At 41.3% G+C, this 19,034-nt stretch overlaps 1 pseudogene; it reads right to left on the bottom strand.

Annotated features, from left to right (window-relative positions):
* Positions 1-16,808: 16,808 nt before the first annotated feature.
* Positions 16,809-17,698, bottom strand: LOC122555574 (annotated as a pseudogene).
* Between the last annotated feature and the right edge of the window lie 1,336 nt (positions 17,699-19,034).

The raw sequence follows: 19,034 nt of genomic DNA, 5'->3' as shown, positions 1-19,034 counted from the left end.
AGTGGCACCATGTTTGCCAACCTCCAGTCTTCCGGCACCTTACCTGTAACTATCGATGATACAAATATCTCAGCAAGAGGCCCAGCAATCACTTCTCTAGCTTCCCACAGAGTTATAGTGTACACCTGATCAGGTCCTGTGGATTTATCCACTTTTGTGCATTTCAAAGCTTCCAGCACTTGCTCCTCTGTAAGATGGACATTTTGCAAGATGACACCATCTATTTTCCTACAGTCTATATCTTCCATGTCCTTTTCCACAGTAAATACTGATGCAAAATACTCAATTAGTATCTCCCCCCCATTTTCTGGGGCTCCACACAAAGGCTGCCTTGCTGATCTTTGAGGGGCCCTATTCTCTCCCTAGTTACCCTTTTGTTCTTAATGTATTTGTAAAAACCCTTTGGATTCTCTTTAATTCTATTTGCCGAAGCTATTTCATGTCCCCTTTTTGCCCTTGATTTCCCTCTTAAGTATACTCCTACTTCCTTTATACTCTTCTAAAGATTCACTCGATCTATCCTGTCTATGCCTTACATATGCTTCCTTCTTTTTCTTAACCAAATCTTCAATTTCTTTAGTCATCCAGCATTCCCTATACCTACCAGCCTTTCCTTTCACCCTCACAGGAATATACTTTCCTGAACTCTCGTTATCTCATTTCTGAAGGCTTCCCATTTTCCAGCCATCCCTTTACCTGCGAACATCTGCCCCCAATCAGCTTTTGAAAGTTCTTGCCTAATACCATCAAAATTGGCCTTTCTCCAATTTAGAACTTCAACTTTTAGATCTAGTCTGTCCTTTTCCATCATTATTCTAAATCTAATGGAATTATGGTCACTGGCCCCAAAGTGCTCCCCCACTGACACCTCTGTCACCTGTCCTGCCTTATTTCCCAAGAGTAAGTCAGGTTTTACACCTTCTCTAGTAGGTACATCCACATACTGAATCAGAAACGTGTCTTGTACATGCTTAACAAATTCCTCTCCATCTAAACCCTTAACACTATGGCAGTCCCAGTCTATGTTTGGAAAGTTAAAATCCCCTACCATAACCACCCTATTATTCTTACAAATAGCTGAGATCTCCTTACAAGTTTGTTTCTCAATTTCCCTCTGACTATTAGGGGGTCTACAATACAATCCCAATAAGGTTATCATCCCTTTCTTATTTCTCAGTTCCACCCAAATAACGTCCCTGGATGTATTTCCAGGAATATCTTCCCTCAGCAGAGCTGTAATGCTAAACCTTATCAAAAATGCCACTCCCCCTCCTCTCTTGCCTCCCTCTCTATCCTTCTTGTAGCATTTGTATCCTGGAATATTAAGCTGCCAGTCCTGCCCATCCCTGAGCCATGTTTCTGTGATTGCTATGATATCCCAGTCCCATGTTCCTAACCATGCCCTGAGTTCATCTGCCTTCCCCAGTTTAGTGTATTGGTACTACCTTGTCCTTGCCTGCCCTGACTGTTTGATTTCCTTCTGTTCTCAACTGTACCAGTCTCAGATTGATCTCTTTCCTCATTATCTCCCTGGATCCCAACCCCCCACCTTCCTAGTTTAAATCCTCCCAAGCAACTCTCGCAAATCTCCCTGCCAGTATATTAGTCCCCTTCCATTTTAGGTGCAATCCGTCCTTCTGGTACAGGTCACTTCTACCCCAAAAGAGATTCCAATGATCCAAAAATGTGAATCCTTCCCCCATACACCTGCTCCTCAGCCATGCATTCATCTGCTCTATCCTCCTATTCCTGCCCTCACTAGATCTTGGCACTGAGAGTAATCCAGATATTACTACCCTCAAGGACCTCCTTGTTAAATTATTGTCTAACACTCTGTCATCACCCTTCAGAATCTCAACCTTTTCCCTTCCTATATCGTTGGTTCCAATGTGAACAATGACCTCTTGCTGGCCCCTCTCCCCCGTGAGAACATTCTGCACCCTCTCTGAGACATCCTTGATCCTGGGACCAGGGAAGCAACACACCATTCTGCTTTTTCACTGCTGGCCACAGAAATGTCTGTCTGTACCTTGAACTCGAGAATCCCCTAACACAATGGATCTCTTGGAACCTGATGTACCCCTCGTTGCATTAGAGCCAGTCTCCATACCAGAAACTTGGGTATTCGTGCTACATTCCCCTGAGAATCCATCACCCCCTACATTTTCCAAAACAGCATACCTGTTTGAAATGGGTATATCCACAAAAGATTCCTGCACTAGCTGCCTACCTCTCTTACCCTTCCTGGAGTTAACCCATCTATGTGACTGTACCTGAAACTTCCCCCCCTTCCTATAACTGCCATCCATCACATACTGTTGCTGTTGCAAATTCCTCATCACTTCTATCTGTCTCTCCAACCGATCCACTCGATCTGATAAGATTCGCATCCAACAGCATTTATGGCAGATATAATCTGCAGTAACCCTTAAACTCTCTTTAACCTCCATCTTACAAGAAGTACATATCACTCTATTAAAGGCCATTTTTGCTCCTTCGCAATCTGCAGACCCAGAAAATAACATCGTCTTATTCCTCTACAAAAACTGCCCCAGGTTAAATTAATAGCTATGGGTTATATTTTAAGTTTAATCAAGAGACATATCTCCAAAAACATATAATCAAAAAAGGACCTACTCTACTCACTACTGCGGATTCTCTGTAGGCCACACTTAAAACAACGATTAACCTATCTGATTCTGTGCTGTGAACTTCGCCCAACAGTTCCTCCAAGATTAGTTGTGAATTTCACTGTTTGATAATTTTCCCAGATGTACTCCGATGTCCAGCGATACACGAATTCAAACAGCAAAGGCAGTAACTGTGCAGGTTCGTTCTCTCGTTCTTCCTCTCTCTCTCTCTCTCTCTCTCGCAATGACCTCACCATGTGCTTCCTTTGTCTGTTCTTCTCCCTTTTAAAACTGCTGTTGTTTTGACTTTTTTTCCAAAGGTCCAACACAATGCAACAGCATATGAAACAGTAATTGCTGCTCTTGCAATTGGAGGCAATCACCTCCAGCACCTAAAATACCTCAAAAAAGGAGCAGCTATTGCAGCCAGAAATTTTTCCCATCCTCCATCTTGGATTACCCAGAATCCAATCAACTCGTCTCAGAATTCTCAGGCTCTGTTCTACTCTTCAGAGCCGCAAATTCTTTCAGTACTCTAGCTGGTCAATAGTAACCCCTTTATGATGTTGATAGTGGGGGATTCAGTGACATTGAATGTCAAAGGCAGACAATTAGATTCTCTCTTGTTAGAAATGGTAATTATAGGATCTGTATAGCATGAGCATTACTTATCATTTCTCAGCTCAACTCGGAATGCTAGTTAGATATTGTTGAATACCGACATGGACTGATTCAGTTTGTGAGGAGTCATGAATGATACTGAACATTGCACTCCCATGAGCAAACGTTCCACTTCTGACCTTGTGGAGATGGGAAGCTCTTGACGCAGCAGCTGAAGATGGTTGGGCCTAGGTTACTGCGCTGACGAAGTCATGTGGGAAAACCCAAGGACTGAGATGACTGAGCTCCAACAGTCACAAACATATTCCTTGTGCAGGGTAGGATTCTAACCATTCAAGTTCTTGTTCACCTTGTCTTTCATTGATTTTAATTTTTGCCGGATTCCTTGAGACTAATTATGGAAATCCTTCATTGCAGACTTTGAGGAAGTCATCGATTGGCTTTAAATTTAAAAAATACTAGTTAATATCCTCTTGATTTAATATATTTCCACACAACATTAACATGGAAGCAGGTAATTATTATCAACACGGTGTGCATGATTTCTGGCATGTTCAGACACTAAAGACCCTGTGATATGGCCAAAATGGGGTCTAGAATTGAAATGTCAATTTAGCCCTGTTTAATGCAAGATGTCATCTTGATAAAGATGCTGAAGCCTGTGCTAAGAATGGCCATGTGGAAGCTTGTTCAGAAGATGACTGACACTTAACATGCCTATTGGCACTCATTAAAAGGGTGACATGATTTATTAGTAGTTATTACTTGTCCTAGATATATTCTAATCAACCTGTTCACAAAAGTTATTTCACATCAATGGACCAAGCTAGGCTTGAAGATAGGCCTCCTGGCTTAGTGAAGGGATACTACTACAGCACCACAAGAGCCCTTTTAAACAACGCCTAGACTGTGATTTGAAACCCTGGACCCTCGGATGAAAAGCCTGATACTCTACTGACTGAGTTAGCCAGACTCCCGACTGACACCTCTTTGAATGCCTTCTCTGAATGGTAACCCAGTGTTTTGGGAGTACTTGAGGTATTAACATAGATTTCCAGCCCTATGTAAAATGATACTTGTCATGTCATGCTCAATGCTGTTGGAAACGTGAAGAGGACTTCTCCAACACAGTGTGAGACTTTATCGCCCACTTTGTCAGGTTTTTGTCAGCACTTCAGCAACATTTAGAACTTAGAATGGGATAGCACAGTACAGGCCCTTCAGCCCTCGATGACCTTTTATCCTACTCTAAGATCAAACTAACAAACATGCCCTTCATTGTACTATCATTTGACAAATTAAAGGACTTCACGCAAATAGAGTTAGAGGTGTGCCACTTCAGTTTATAGGGCATCTTCTAGGACTTACTAGAGCAAACCAATTTCTTAGTCATAGTCATCTTGTTCAGGGTTCTCCTGGGCAGAACAAGGAGTAGGAGGAAGACATGAGGTTGGGATTGGGGGTGTGATGGAGAGACAGATAGACACACATGAGAGAGCTGGCTGGCATCCTTCCACCCTCTGGATTTCCGTTACGTGATTTCCAATGTGGTTTCTAAGCAGTCATTTGTGTCTCTTGGTGTCTGACTCAGTCTTCAATGTAAAGCTATATGTCAGTCAGCACACTCCACATCTTCTGTGAAAGTGGGCTATGAGGAGCCTACATTTAACTTCCATTAAAATTGTGAGTCATCAACACCCAAGTACACAATCAACAAGTTTGTAATTTAGCGTCTCAGAGCAAACACAGATTATGGTCATCAGTAATTAGCACCAACATTATGTACTAAACCCACACTTTCAAAGATGCCAAATTATTATCTCATATAGTGCCTGTTTTTGCCCTTTGGTCAGATAAACTCTAATGCATCATACCAAAATTATCAATTCCTTTTTTTAAAAAAGATACACTCTGGACTAAACCATAAAGGCCAGAGCTTGTAAAAGGGGAATCCATAAAATAAAACTGTCCCTGATCTATACCTATGCCCGAAACCATACAATTTTCAATTTAACATTGCGTATCAGGGAAGAATCAAAGAAGCCTTTCAAATTGAAGGTTACATCTGCAGTGCTACAACCAAGTAAAGAACCATTGAACAAAAGTACACCCCGTTAACAGTTTACTCCTGAATGCTGCAAACCAGTCCATTTATTTTGGAGGCATACACCCTGTGTAACGTCAGACCTGGCCTCAGCTTAACTTAATTTCCATGAATTGAATTAGTTTCTATGTCCTTTAGCAAGATTGCATCTCTGGCTGTATGTGTACTACCAAAGCTTCAGGGGCAGGGCTAATAAGAATAGAAGAGAGAACAAAAGAAATGACAGAGCAAAAGTCAAGCTAAAAAGTCACACCATCATTTAAAGTGACTGAAAAGACAAAAGGAAAGAGTGAAAGGGTACCTTGGGAGCCGAGAACGGAGTTTGCACCTTTTCTTGCAAATGCAGGTGGGATTAATGGGCAGGGATGGGGTTTGGGGGCTGTTTGAGGAGTGGGGCCAGAGTATCATAGAGGAAATGACCCCACTGTAATGCTGAAAGGGGATGGGATGGAAAGGTATATTTGGTGGTAGTATCACATTGAAGGTGGTGGAAATAGCAGGAAAAATATTTTCTGAATACGAAGACTGGTTATGTGTAAGGCAGGGACGAAGGCAACAAACAATGCTGGAGGCCACAGTGGGTTAGACAGCATCCATGGAGAGAGAGCAAGCTAACATTTTGATTCTAGATGATTCTTCATTCGAGCTGAAGTGAAGTGTGCAGGTGCCAGCATTTGTGCAATAGCGGGGGTGTAGAGTGCTGCCGAAGAAAGCATGCTGACAATGCAGATTAAGTGACTGGAATATGAGAATGGCAAAATACTGGTGTGTCCAACTACCAAGTTGGAAAGAACAGATAGATAAGTAGAATAGTACAGTGTGGAAACAGGCCCTTCGACCCAACAAATCCACACCAACCCTTTGAAGAGTAACCCATCCAGACCAATTCCCCTATTCTATTCCCCTGACTAATGCACCTAACCTACACATCCCTGAACAATATGGGCAATTTAACATGGCCAATTCACCTAATCTGCACATCTTTAGATTGTGGGAGGAAACCCACTCAGACATGGGGAGAATATGCAACTCTACACAGTACATAGACAGTCGCTCGAGGCTGGAATCGAATCTGGGTCCCTGGCACTATGAGGCAGGATGCTAACCACTGAGCCATCGTGCCACCCTATAGATGTAGATGTTCTCACTGGAGTGGGAGGAAGGGAGACAGGACATGGTGACAGAGAGTGTCACAAGTAAAGCTAAAAGAAATGGGAGTGGGTTCACAATCTGAAAGGTGTTGGACTCAATATTAAGTCCAGAAAGTTGGAAAGTGCCAAGTCTGAAGATAAGATGTTGTTCCTCCAGTTAACATAGAACATCAGTCCCCCCAATCTAACATGGAAACATAAAAACTTCGAACAAGAGTAGACCATTTGGCTCTTCAAGCCTGCTCCACCAATCAATGTGATCAGGACTGTTCCTTTACCTCATTGCTATATTCCCACTTTGTCACTATAGCCCTCATATCCCTATTATGGTTCTGAAAGGAAGGGGAAGGGGTAAGAGATGTAGGAGAGGTAGTGGACATGGTCCAGGTTTCTGTCCATAATGGTGTTGGGGATTCCTTAGTTAAGGAGACAAAGCAATATCTCAGAAACACATAAGTGTTTCTGAAATATTGTTACTTTTTTCTTCTTCCATACTGGGGAGAGCAAATAACAGGTTGGATGACCGATTCATACAACACTCCCAGTCAGTCCATACGAACCCATGTTTCCAAGTTGCCTGTTATTTTAATTTTCCAATTTGCTGTCACACTAACACACGGACACCGTGGTGACTGCTAATAAAAACTAACACATGCCAAGAGACTAAAGGTAAGAATTTTAATTATTGTCCTGGATCTGAGCCACCGTGCCACCCTAAGCATCCTTGATCTTGTTGTGCTGTTCCAGTGAAACTCAATGTAAGTTTAAGGATCAGCACCTCACTTACAGCCCACCAGACTCTAAATTGAGTTCAACAACTTCAGACCATAATTTCTTACACATATTTCTTTTCTTTCTTTACTTTGCTTGTTTTGATTTTTCTCTTATTTTTGCTCTCATATGCAGCACAGCTGTTCTAAGTAATCCTTTGTGCTATAGATACATCTTTTGTTTCTTTGCTTCTTTTGTTAGCCCTCCCCTGCTTCCCTCCCAACCCCTACCCTCCCATTCCCTGTGGTCCTGTACCACTAACTTGACTGTCATTCATTCTTTGATGTCTTCCACCCAGCCACAGACTTTTCTTTGCCCTTTTTCCCAACCAATCCTCCCTCAAAATTTATCACATCTCAACATCTTTCCAGTTCTGGGGCAAGTTCATTAACCGACAGCTTAACTCTGTTTCTCTTTCTGCAAACACTGTCTCAGCACATCTGAGTATTTCAAACATTTTCTGTCTTGATTTCAGATTTCCAGCATCTGCTCTATTCCGCATTCATGTTTGTGCAGAGTTCTGGTGGGCACGTGGGTTTTGCTCAAGTGCATTGATACAGAGTGTGGATAAAGCGATGGGTGAGATGAAATCTTTACAAAATGGCCAACTCTGGGAGCGTTGCTGCTTGCAGTCTGAGGCTGCAGCCAGTAATTAAAATCCTTACCTTTAGTCTGCTGGCATGTGGAAGTTTTTATTAGCAATCACCACAGTGTCAGTCCACAGAGGGGTAATAATGTTGTTATCCATGCACATAAATATAGAGGGTACTAACAGATTGCTTCACAATCTCTGAACTTGTAGATCACTAAAATGTACATTGTGGTTTCAAAAGAAAATTATTTAGTCTAGCAAAGTTTGGCTCAGCGCCATATCACTCTATCATGTCTTTGCTAATAAAAGCATTTTTATATCAAATTGTTATATATTCCTTTGTGTAGACAAATCAGAATAGATGTGGGACATACTAACTTCCTGCTTTTTGGTTCACTGATGATGAATCACACACCATGGTAAACACATTTAGATTCAGCTGAGCTGATAAAACGTTGCTGCATTTTGACTGTCTCCCTTAAAGAGCTAAAGGTTTGGCACAGTTTCACAATGTAAGATCACCAACTCTTCCATCAGACAGTTCAGACGCCAGACAGGGCCAGAGTTAAGCACATTTGGGTACAACGTGATCTTTGATACCAAACTTACCTACTGCTTAGATCCAAAGTAGCTCTTTTCAGAATAACTCACACTTTCACTTAGTGATCAAAGGTGAGGAATTTGTGAAAACCTTAGACTTGGGCTCGTTATTTGTGAGGTAGCTAGTGGGGTAGTTGTCCGATGAAGGAGCAGCGCTCCAAAAGCTTTTACTTCCAAACAAACCTGTTGGACTATAACATGGTGTTATGATTTTTAACTTGTTCATCCCAGACCAACACTGGCACCTCCACATCATTGTTATTTGTGATTGTGATACTATCTCATAGGGAGGACACTCAGCTAAATGCTGGATTTATGAAAGAGCTCTCCCACTTCCCTCTTTCCATAACCTTGCAAATATTTTCTTTTCTAAATCCTTTCTGAAGATTACTCTTGCATCTGTTTACACCACCCTTTCTGGCAGTGTATTGCAGCTCAAATTGATTGGCACCACATTCACAAACATCCACTTATTCCACTATGGATGTATAATAGTAACAATGTGTACTATCTGCAAGATGCACAGGAATTCACAAGGCTCCTCAGATAGCACCTTCTAAATCCATGACCATAACACCTGGAAGGAAACATCAGGAAATACATGGGGACACCACCACCACCTATAAGTTGCCTTTCAAGCCACTAACCATCTTGAATTAGAAATACTCCTTCAGTGTCGCTGGGTCAAAATCCTGGAACTCTCTTTCAGACAGTACTGTGGGTTTCCCCATATCCCAAAGGCTGCAGCAGTTCAAGAAGTCAGCTCATCTATACCCTCTTGTGTACAATTAGGGACGGGCAATAAATGTTGGCCTAGCTTGCGTCCCTTACAGAAGAATTAAATGCAAATCTTATATTTATGCCCTCTGATGACATTTAACTATTTTTCCCACTATTTTTAGACATCTAAGATATTGGTCTATTAGACATGCGTGGCTTAAGGCCTTCAGTGGAAGAAGAAGTAAGATACAAGCACATAACTGACTGTAGATCAATTCAAAAATTCTCAGTTTAATGCTGGGACAATGAAAATGTTCATGATAATTGTACTGACTCCTTGGTTTCAGGTTCTTACTTCAGGAGTTCTGCTGAAATTAGCTCAGACTGCAGATGATAAAGCTGCAGACATGACGGGTGTGAAACAAAAGTAAACAACAAAACTAAGGCAATTAGGTTTTTGCTTGTTTTCCTTATCTGATAAAGAGAATGTAAAAAAATGTTTCTGAAGGAGAAATCAAATCGGCCTCTCTATATTAGCTGTTGTCATTAAGTAAGGATATCTTCTGTGTTGAGGACTCTGCATATAGTCCACAGGGGAAGTGGATCATTCGCATTTTGCGTTTAGAAAAGATTTTATCAAGCGCAGATGCTTGGAGCAAACACACTTCCAATCAGAGGAATCATAATATCTTGTGGCAAAGAAAGCAGTAAGTGGCAGATAATTACGATGAGTGATTGATTTGGGAGACTGCTGCTTTCATTGTGATTAAGAGTTGTAATCATCTCAAATCTATTTCACTTGCCACGCAATGACAACCTCTCTCATGACCAGGCCATATCTATGAAAAGAGACAAGTTCGAGGCATATTATGTTGGAGCTGTGCCCTATTTATGTCGGAGGCGCTGTATAATGATAAGCATTTGCAGATGATACTTGAATTAAAATTAAAATGCTTTGTCTTTAAAGAAAACAGCTTGGTGTTAAGGCACAAATATTGTACATTTTGTTTTGCATGAGTGTAGCTTTGATCCCTGAGTCCCAGAGGTTATCAATATTGGGTAAGGTACAGGGTGCTTATGAGTGGAGCAAGCCAAAATGCTACACAAAAGGTATTTTATACACTTGTTGAGTCCCTCCACTATCACATGCACACAATTTCCTTGGGGATTAGTGGCATGACTTTGTATCTTGGCAATTCTATTTGTGGTGTCTTCCCCTTTCCCTGCCAATAAAGAAGAGAAAGCTGGCATGGGTGACATGAATTGCTCAAAACCTCACCGTTCCTGTCTCTGTTGGAGTCAGGAACCTATAGTAAGGTTTTACCTATAGTAAGCACTCAATTGGCACGAATAAACTGCAGCATCAGATTTCAGGATGCAATTTTTTAAATTGTTAACCCAAAAGCAAATCTTTTGGTCTGTACAGCCATTTCCTTATTCAGCAGCAATGTGCCTTATGGGCAGCCAGAAGGACGTATATTTCTCAGGGAGAGTGCAACCATGGCTCCTAAGATGAGGGGGTTAACCTTTCCATGAGTTTGAGTTGTTTAGGTCAGTGTTCTCCAGAACTTAAAAAGATGATATGTGAATACATTTGATATGTACACATGTATGATATGTGAATTTATGAAATTAATTCAAATAAGGATGTTTTCCCTCTGGGTCCTAATCTCAGGATAATGGATCAAGTATTTAGAACTGAGCTGTGGATGTTCAGTCTTTGAGTATATTTAACTCAAAGTTTGATAGATTTGCAGTGACTAAGGAAATCAAAGGATTGTGTGAGAGGGTGTAGTGAGATATATCATCAACTGCGATGTTGTTTAACGGTGTAGCTAGCTTGAGAGGCCAAATGGTCTATTCCTGCTCCTTCTATTCCTTATGTCCGTACCCATCAAAAATTGACCCCTATAATTCTTGGGCAGGAATTTGTTTCTTACTACATCAGTGTTCTGCGAAAGAAAGTAGACCATAAACATTACCTCAAATGACATTGACTACAATGTTGAATGCTACAGTCTAAGGATTTTTCTTAGGTGCTCGGGCAAAGTTAGTGATTACAAATTAGTCACTGTTGTACACACTGTGCCTGATACTTAATTCTATTAATTGCATTGGAAATCCTCACTTTTAAAATTCTCATTCATGTTTCCAAATTTCTCTCGTCTATTTCTGTAATCTACTCCAGTTTCTCAAATGTTCAAGATATCTATATTCTAAAACTGGCCTTTTGAGCATCTCCAGTTTTGATTCCTTTGCCACTGGTGTGGATGTCTTCTGTTGTCTGGGCAGTAAGCTGTGTAATATGTTGCCTTGATCTCCCTGCCTCCCTACCTCTCTTTCCTCCTTCAGGACATTCCTTCAAACTTACCTTTTTGATCAAGCTCTTGGTCATTTTGCCCTAATATTTCCTGATATGGCTGGCTGTGAAATTTTGTTTTAAAATGCAACTTTGTAATGCCTTGAGATATTTTACTGCCAGAAATATAGTTCATAAGTAAAAGTTGTTGTTATGTACACGACGCAAACTCATGCATCATCAGAATTGTTTTATTAATAAATAAATAATAACTGACAAGTCAGAAAGTCCACATCATTGATATTATGGATTGTTTATGCTTTAACAACATTGGTAGCTTCAAGAGGTTAAGAGCTTGCTTGAACACCACACACAAGCAGAGGTCTGTATGGTAGTAATTAGTACAGATAAGCCATAGTCATAGGGTCATACAGCACGGAATCAGACTCCTTTGTCAAACTCCTCCACACCAAAAATGTTTTACAAACTAAACTAGCCCCATTTGCCTCCATTTGGTCCATATCCCTCTAAATCTTTCCTATTCATGTACCTGTCCAAATAGCTTTTAAATTTTTGTAACTGTATCTGCATCTATCACTTCCTCTGGCAGTACATTCCACATGTGAACCACCCTCTGTGAAAACGTTACCGCTCAGGCCCCTTTTAAATCTTTCTCCTCATTACAGACTTATCTTATACTAGGCTTCTTGCATTTAATTTAATAATATTTAAAGGATGAAGCAATCCGAGCTTCAGTTATAGTGTCCACATTTAGTTCTGTTTGCAGTCCAGTTGTTACTGCTTGAATTCCATCCAAAAACCTTTTTCCGTGATCTCATGAAATTCAATGAGTGTTTAATTCTCAGAAATTCAGTAATCAAGTCAGGTGGCCGTAAGACTGCCACAGCTATTAATGCAAACAGATGAGAGATGAACCACCAAGTTATATATCTGTAAGCTTCATGTCTACTGTTGGGAAAGTGTCTGAATGAATTGTGAAGACATTTGAGCTTATGTCATGAACTTACCTGTGACAATCACATACTTTTGAAATGATACTTAATGATTCTATTGGATTCCTTTGCAGGGATAACAGATGATACAGCAGAGATTGTGAATGTTGTTTACCTGGATTTCAACATGGCATTTAACACTTCTGTTAAAAATCACACAACACCAGGTTATAGTCCAACAGGTTTAATTGGAAGCACACTAGCTTTCGGAGCGACGCTCCTTCATCAGGTGATAGCGCGCTCCGAAAGCTAGTGTGCTTCCAATTAAACCTGTTGGACTATAACCTGGTGTTGTGTGATTTTTAACTTTGTACACCCCAGTCCAACACCGGCATCTCCAAATCATGAACACTTCTGTTGTAATTCTTAAGGTCTGAGCTTATGAAATGGATAGGAATGCACTAAAACAGACTGAGGAGTGAAGGACAACAGAAATGTTTACCCGATTAATCTACTATTAAACTTATTTATCATTTTGTCTTTTAAGCAGCAAAATTTTGCAAGTGCATGAGCCACTTTTAAGCAAGTGGGCCCTTCAGGGGAGATCATTGTGATTTACATATCAGCCTGAAAAAGGCCTGAAGACAGAAGGCATCCTCCAGGGCCAGTGTAAAGCTTTCATTTATAGTTCCATAAGGATCAGGCAACAGAAACAACAAGTGAAGTCTTGCTCCTTCCCAGACTTTGAACCTTCTCTCTCCGAGATCGACCCAGAAACCCTTCCCTTGGCCCTTCCTTCTGTTCAGCTGAACCCAATCCCCTGCATGCCTTCCTGTCTATTTCGACAGGCAGGGAGAAAGAGAGGACTGCAGATGTTGGAGGTCAGAGTCAAAATGTGTGGTGCTGGAAAAGCACAGCTGGTCAGGCAGCATCTGAGGAGAAGGAGAGTTGATGTTTCGAGCATAATCTCTTCATCAGGAATGTGTCACACATCTGAAACATTGACTCTCCTGCTCCTCGAATCCTGCTTGACTAATATGCTTTTCCAACACCAGACTTTTTGACTTTACTTCGACAGGCAGCTGACCAGAGGAATGTAGATAAAGATGGAGTGCTAAAATGTCCACGTCCCTGAAATTTGTTCTGGGTTGAGTTTGAAACAAATGTTTTTATTTCAATGTTAACATCTCTAAGAGACAATACCGCCACCATGTAAAGTAAGTGGTACCATCTTTGAAATCTGTAGCTGCACCAGGCAGGATCGCTCCCTTCACTTTGACTAAAAGTGAAGCCAGTTTTGAGTTTACTTGAAACCACAAGCGAACAGCTTTTCAGCTTCAGCATGAATGCAGCCAGTCACTCCTAGAGTTTATCAGTTCCAGGCCAGAAAGTTCTTCAAACTCTGCCTGTGGCATTTGGTGGTAATTGGTCCAACAGCATGCTGAAGTGTCTATCATTACCTCCTGCTCATGTGGGTGGGATGTGAAGAAGGAGACAACAGCTGGTTGCAGGCTCTGGTCTAGGAAAGAGAACTGCCTGGAAGCAAATTCTCACAACAAAGACATTGTGGTCCTGATTATTGTTTGCAAATGGAGTAATCAAAGCTCAATGGTCCTGATCATTTACTTCTGTGTAATTCTTACCTAGCTTCTACTGTTAACTGTCAGCATGAAATGAAAGAACCTTTGCAATTGTGGTAGTATTATATTAAAGGATAAATAAATGCAGCCAGTTTGACAGCTAGTGCTCATAATGAAAAAAGACGACCCTTCCAGACCATTGCCGTCCTCTTCGGTTGGACCATTAATTTTGCAGAGGTGACGTGTGATTGGACTGGTCTCGGTGTAGAGGAGGAGTCGTTGCTGTCTGGAGTCAATCTCAATGGGCTCTGGCAGCTCAGCTTTTGATAAAACTGTTCTATTTTAGAAGTTTCTCTCCTATTTTAGATGTTTTTTTAACTTCAAGTATAAAACTTTCTTGGTGTGGGCATATAGTGAGATGCTTAGAGTGGGCAAAATCTGTAGTGAATGGGGAACCTAAGTCCTTCTTTAACCTGACTACTGAATTTGCATCTTAATTTCTTGCTTCTCAGTAAATTAACATGATAACGACCCATCTGAGTTTATTTCAGCAGAGATATTTACTGGGACACAGTGCTATGCTGATCGGTGCCTCCACAGACCAGTTGTTGCGATGTAGAGAGTTCTTCTCCATTGCCAATCAAAGGAATAAGCTGCCTCAGTGAGCAAGGAGGGAAAGCTAGAGATTAGCAGCAGAAATGTGGTTTAATTACCTAAATATTGTTCTTTCGTCAATTCATCACATGTTCTTATTATGGCCTTCTCATCTTGAGAGCGCTACTCCCTATCTTAGATGACCCACAGACTCACCAAGTGTCCCACAGGGGATGATGCAGGGGGAAGAAGAAGACTCCTTAGATGAGTTCACACACACTTTGAGCATGCATTATGAATACCCTTTCTCCCCCAGCACTCTCCCCTCCTGCCTCACCACCATTGCATAAATGCTGCCCCCTCCACACTTCACGTCAGCTCTGATAAAGAGTCAACCAGACTTGAAATGTTGGCTTGCTCTCTCTCCATGGATGTTGCCTGAGCCTGATGTGATTCCCAGGATTTTTGTTTCCAGTACAGTTTCCACCGTTCTGTAGTAGTTTGCTCCTCCATGCACCATCAAACACTTTGTACCACCTCAGATGCTCACATTTTGATGCAACTAGTAAGACAGAGAGTTGGATGCCTCATAAATCTCAAGTCAGCAAGAGGAGTTGATTGAGACAGGGATAATAGTGGACAATCTGCATTAGAGGGCACAGGATGCTTTAGGTCTGCACACACTGTGCATTTGAGGATTGTTCATGAAGAAGATAATTGCAATGTACCAACAATGAACTTGCAATGTACTATTGGGATTACTGGCCATTTTGTGATTACTTGCAGAGAGATTGGAGACGTTCATCTCTATGATGAGTATCATGACACTACAGTCCTTCATGATAAGACCATACAAAGGCAGCATCAAATTTGGCAAACAAATAAATGCACGCTGACCCTTACAATGGATACTTTGAATGTCACCTCAATAAGATTGACACCTTCATCTTGATTCCTCAGCATGTGTTTGATTTGTACCAAAAGTACCACTTGCTGATTGTTAGCAGGGATACATGGATAAACTAGGAGGGGGATAATGGTAAAAGGGAGAATGAAAGTGCAAATGTTGTTCAAAGAGCTTTCAGTTCTCATTTGTGGTCCATTCTTAAGTCAGTGACTGCCTCCTAACGTACCTATATCTTAACAGCCAAGCCTACTCACACAGAGAGGCAGGTGTAATGTGGCCTCAAAAACTCAGAAAAGCCTGAAGAAAAGAAATTTGGAGAGGTGATCACTTTTCCACACTGTGGTGAAATGTGGCCACCAGATCCTTCCAGCAGACTGCAACTGTCTGCATCCCACAAAGCAAACATGGCCCTCTTGAAATACTGGTATTCTTGCAAGTCCAAGAAGCTGACCTACATTCCCTGTTCTGTGAGTATGGTCCCTTGCGAGCTGCATTTCTGTGCTTAGCTGCGGAGTGCGAGTTTTATGAGAACAAAATGGTGAAAGGGATCTTCAAAATAGTAAAAATCACATTTGGAATAGTGAAATTACATTTAAATGAACTTGTACTGTGAGGAAAAAAATACCTTCCTATTAGGCAAAGAAGCAGGTGTGTGGTCTTGATATTCCTGGGATCTTTCTGTTTGGTGAAGTGCACTCACCTTGCTTTCACTGGCATTTTTCAGAAAGTCTGGGAAATCTATGCATCCCAATGAAGTGGAAAAGCCTGATCAAAATAGCTTTGAATGATGTTATATCATTTTAAAGTTGCAAGCCTGACTCTCTTGCGGGAGTTTCTTGTTTGCTGAACATGCAACAGTTACTGAAACAAATAAAGTGTCAATGGATTCTTCACATTGTTTTCAGTTCCAGACAGTCACAATGTGCACCTGTGGAAACTGCATTCAATTAGAGAATCTCAGCCTCAGGTCTGAGGCCTCCACGTCAGTGATACAGTAATTTAGAGAAATGACAAACTAAAATAGCCCATGTGGTGTTTTTTTAACTAAACTGACCATGCTGTCTGGAAACCACATGTCCCCCAGGGGGGCAGCCTTAGTTGTTTTAGAGTGGGATACAAAAGTTTGACAGTGGTTCTGGAATTTAGGGAAGATAAAAGCGAGTTAGGGCCATTTAGTGAGGGAATTAAAAAGTCGGGATAATGAGTCAATTTTAATCCTTTTCTTTTCTACAGATAAAATGTTCTGTTTTGGCTAAACTTATCATATAGGTATGACTAGCTAAGATTTAATCTAACACATCAAAGTCTAAATCATCAGCCAATTCCTCAGACTCTTCAATCTTCACTTCCTCTTTGGTAGCAGCTGGAACAGCCTCAAACACAGGGCCACAAAAGCTGATGGGTCAGACTGGTAAACTTTCATATTTTTAGCAAATGGCCAACGGTACAGTTTATCTCCACAGCAACAGCCAGCAACCTTTTGTAGCTGTTGATGTTGGATTATGGCCTGGAAACTATGGTTGGATAACCAATCTGCTAGTACACACTGACTACTTTACAAACTCTCTTCAGGACACACATTAGTAGGGTCTCCTCATTGATATCCAGGACCTCAGGATGGTACACACTGCCATTGTCATAACATTGCGTGACCACCGAGGCACAGGAGAAAGTAAAGATGCTCACTATGTTCAGCAGAGTGACCTCATTGGCTCCCGTCCCTGTGTCACTTAGAATGTCAATGGTTCCACTGGAGATCTCAGTGATCATGCTCAAAACCTAGAAGAATATCATCTCAGAGCCTAAGTCTGTGTTTTGACTTAACACAGTAGTGTCATAAAGGGTAATTGCGACAGCACAAGCAGCAGCTGGGATCGTGTTGGATATCAGCAGCAAATCTAGGACTTCACACAAATTTTTCTTAGTGAATAGAAAGTCAGTGTTTCCATGGAGATGACACAGAGGCTTTTTCAGACTGGGATTGTTTTCCAGGTGGTGACTTTAACCATCATGGTATTCTTGAACATCAGCATCACAGGGATATCTGGATATGCAGCATCTGATGGGATACAATATTGTCTGCCCCCAAGACGAAACATTTTCGATGGTTTATTAAGAGTTGAATAATTTTCAGAAAGCAGTAGAATTTCCATGTAGTTCTGTCTTCTTTGGACATGTCTACCTACTTCAAAGGAGGACAAGTATTGACTTGGTGGAAGCTAGCCAGGAGTTCAATTAAAGATCAGTAGGCAACTTCCATGCTTTTTACTTGTCATTTTCAGTCTTCCCTTAGAATGCTTGAAGTAGACAAGAATCTCATTATACCCAGTTTATACAGATTGGAGTCGTAATGCACCAAAAGAGCTACCAGGACACTGGTACTAGACCTGAATGGAAATGTAATGCCTTCAGGGAATCCTGTAGCCAATGAAATGTGACTGTGGTTATCTGTTAATGCCTTTAGGGCAACTAAAGTAGCACAGTGACATCCAAACAGCAAATTAGAAAAGAAATAGGGGAATGGAATCTTTGTTGGTGTCAGCTGTTTGTACATAGGAAGATCCCAGTATCAGTGCCGAAATCAGTGACCAGTTGATTTGTTTTAGTGTGAGGTGCTTGAGAAAAATTAACACCAGAGGAACTTATTGAATGGCACTGCAGGATCTTGGACAAGTAAGTTGATCCCAACTATCAGAAAATAGCTTCTCGCATCCCGCACCACCTAGAGGGACAAGGATATTAGGAACATGGGAACACCAACATGAGCAAATCATCCTGACTTGGAAATATATTGCTGCTGTTTTCACAATCGCTGAGACACAAACATGTAACTCTCTCCGCTAGCAACACAATGAGTGCACTCACACCATATCAGTGACAGTGGTTCAAGAAGATGCCTCAGCACATTCCCAAGGGCAATTTGAGATGGAATTAGTGATGGTCAAATGCCATGAATGAAAGAAAAATTCTACCTGGAGAGTCAGTTTAATGTTTAAACTGTTGAGATTACAAGGTGGCATGCTGCTTGAACCCATATTCTTTCCTGATGAAGAGCTTTTGCCCGAAACGTCGATTTCCCTGTTTCTTGGATGCTGCCTGACCTGCTGTGCTTTTCCAGCACCACTCTAATCTAGACTGACCTGCTGCGCTTTTCCAGCAACACATTTCCAGCTCTGATCTCCAGCATCTGCAGACCTCACTTTCTCCCCATATTCTTTTGAGCCAGAGGCAAAGATACTACTGACTCAACCAAGCTGAAACAGTTTCTTTTTAACCACTACGGTTTCTCCACTCTGTGCAGCCTCATTGTGCGCAGCCTTCATGTGTGAACATGTTGATGAACACGAGGGTTTACCAGATTACTTGACTGAAATGAAAAATTCCTAATTGGGCATAAAATGTTTGCCTTTTATTTATTCTCCATAGTTACTTCATTGCCAGGTTTCAATTTGAAATAACAACAAGTTTCAGAAATAGGATCTGCTTTGTGTAAATATATTTTTCTTCAGTGC

This window comes from Chiloscyllium plagiosum, chromosome 12, assembly GCF_004010195.1.
Source record: "Chiloscyllium plagiosum isolate BGI_BamShark_2017 chromosome 12, ASM401019v2, whole genome shotgun sequence".
Lineage (NCBI taxonomy): Eukaryota > Metazoa > Chordata > Chondrichthyes > Orectolobiformes > Hemiscylliidae > Chiloscyllium > Chiloscyllium plagiosum.
The sequence above is the reverse complement of the archived record's forward strand: the minus strand, read 5'-3'. Positions and strand labels throughout refer to the sequence as shown.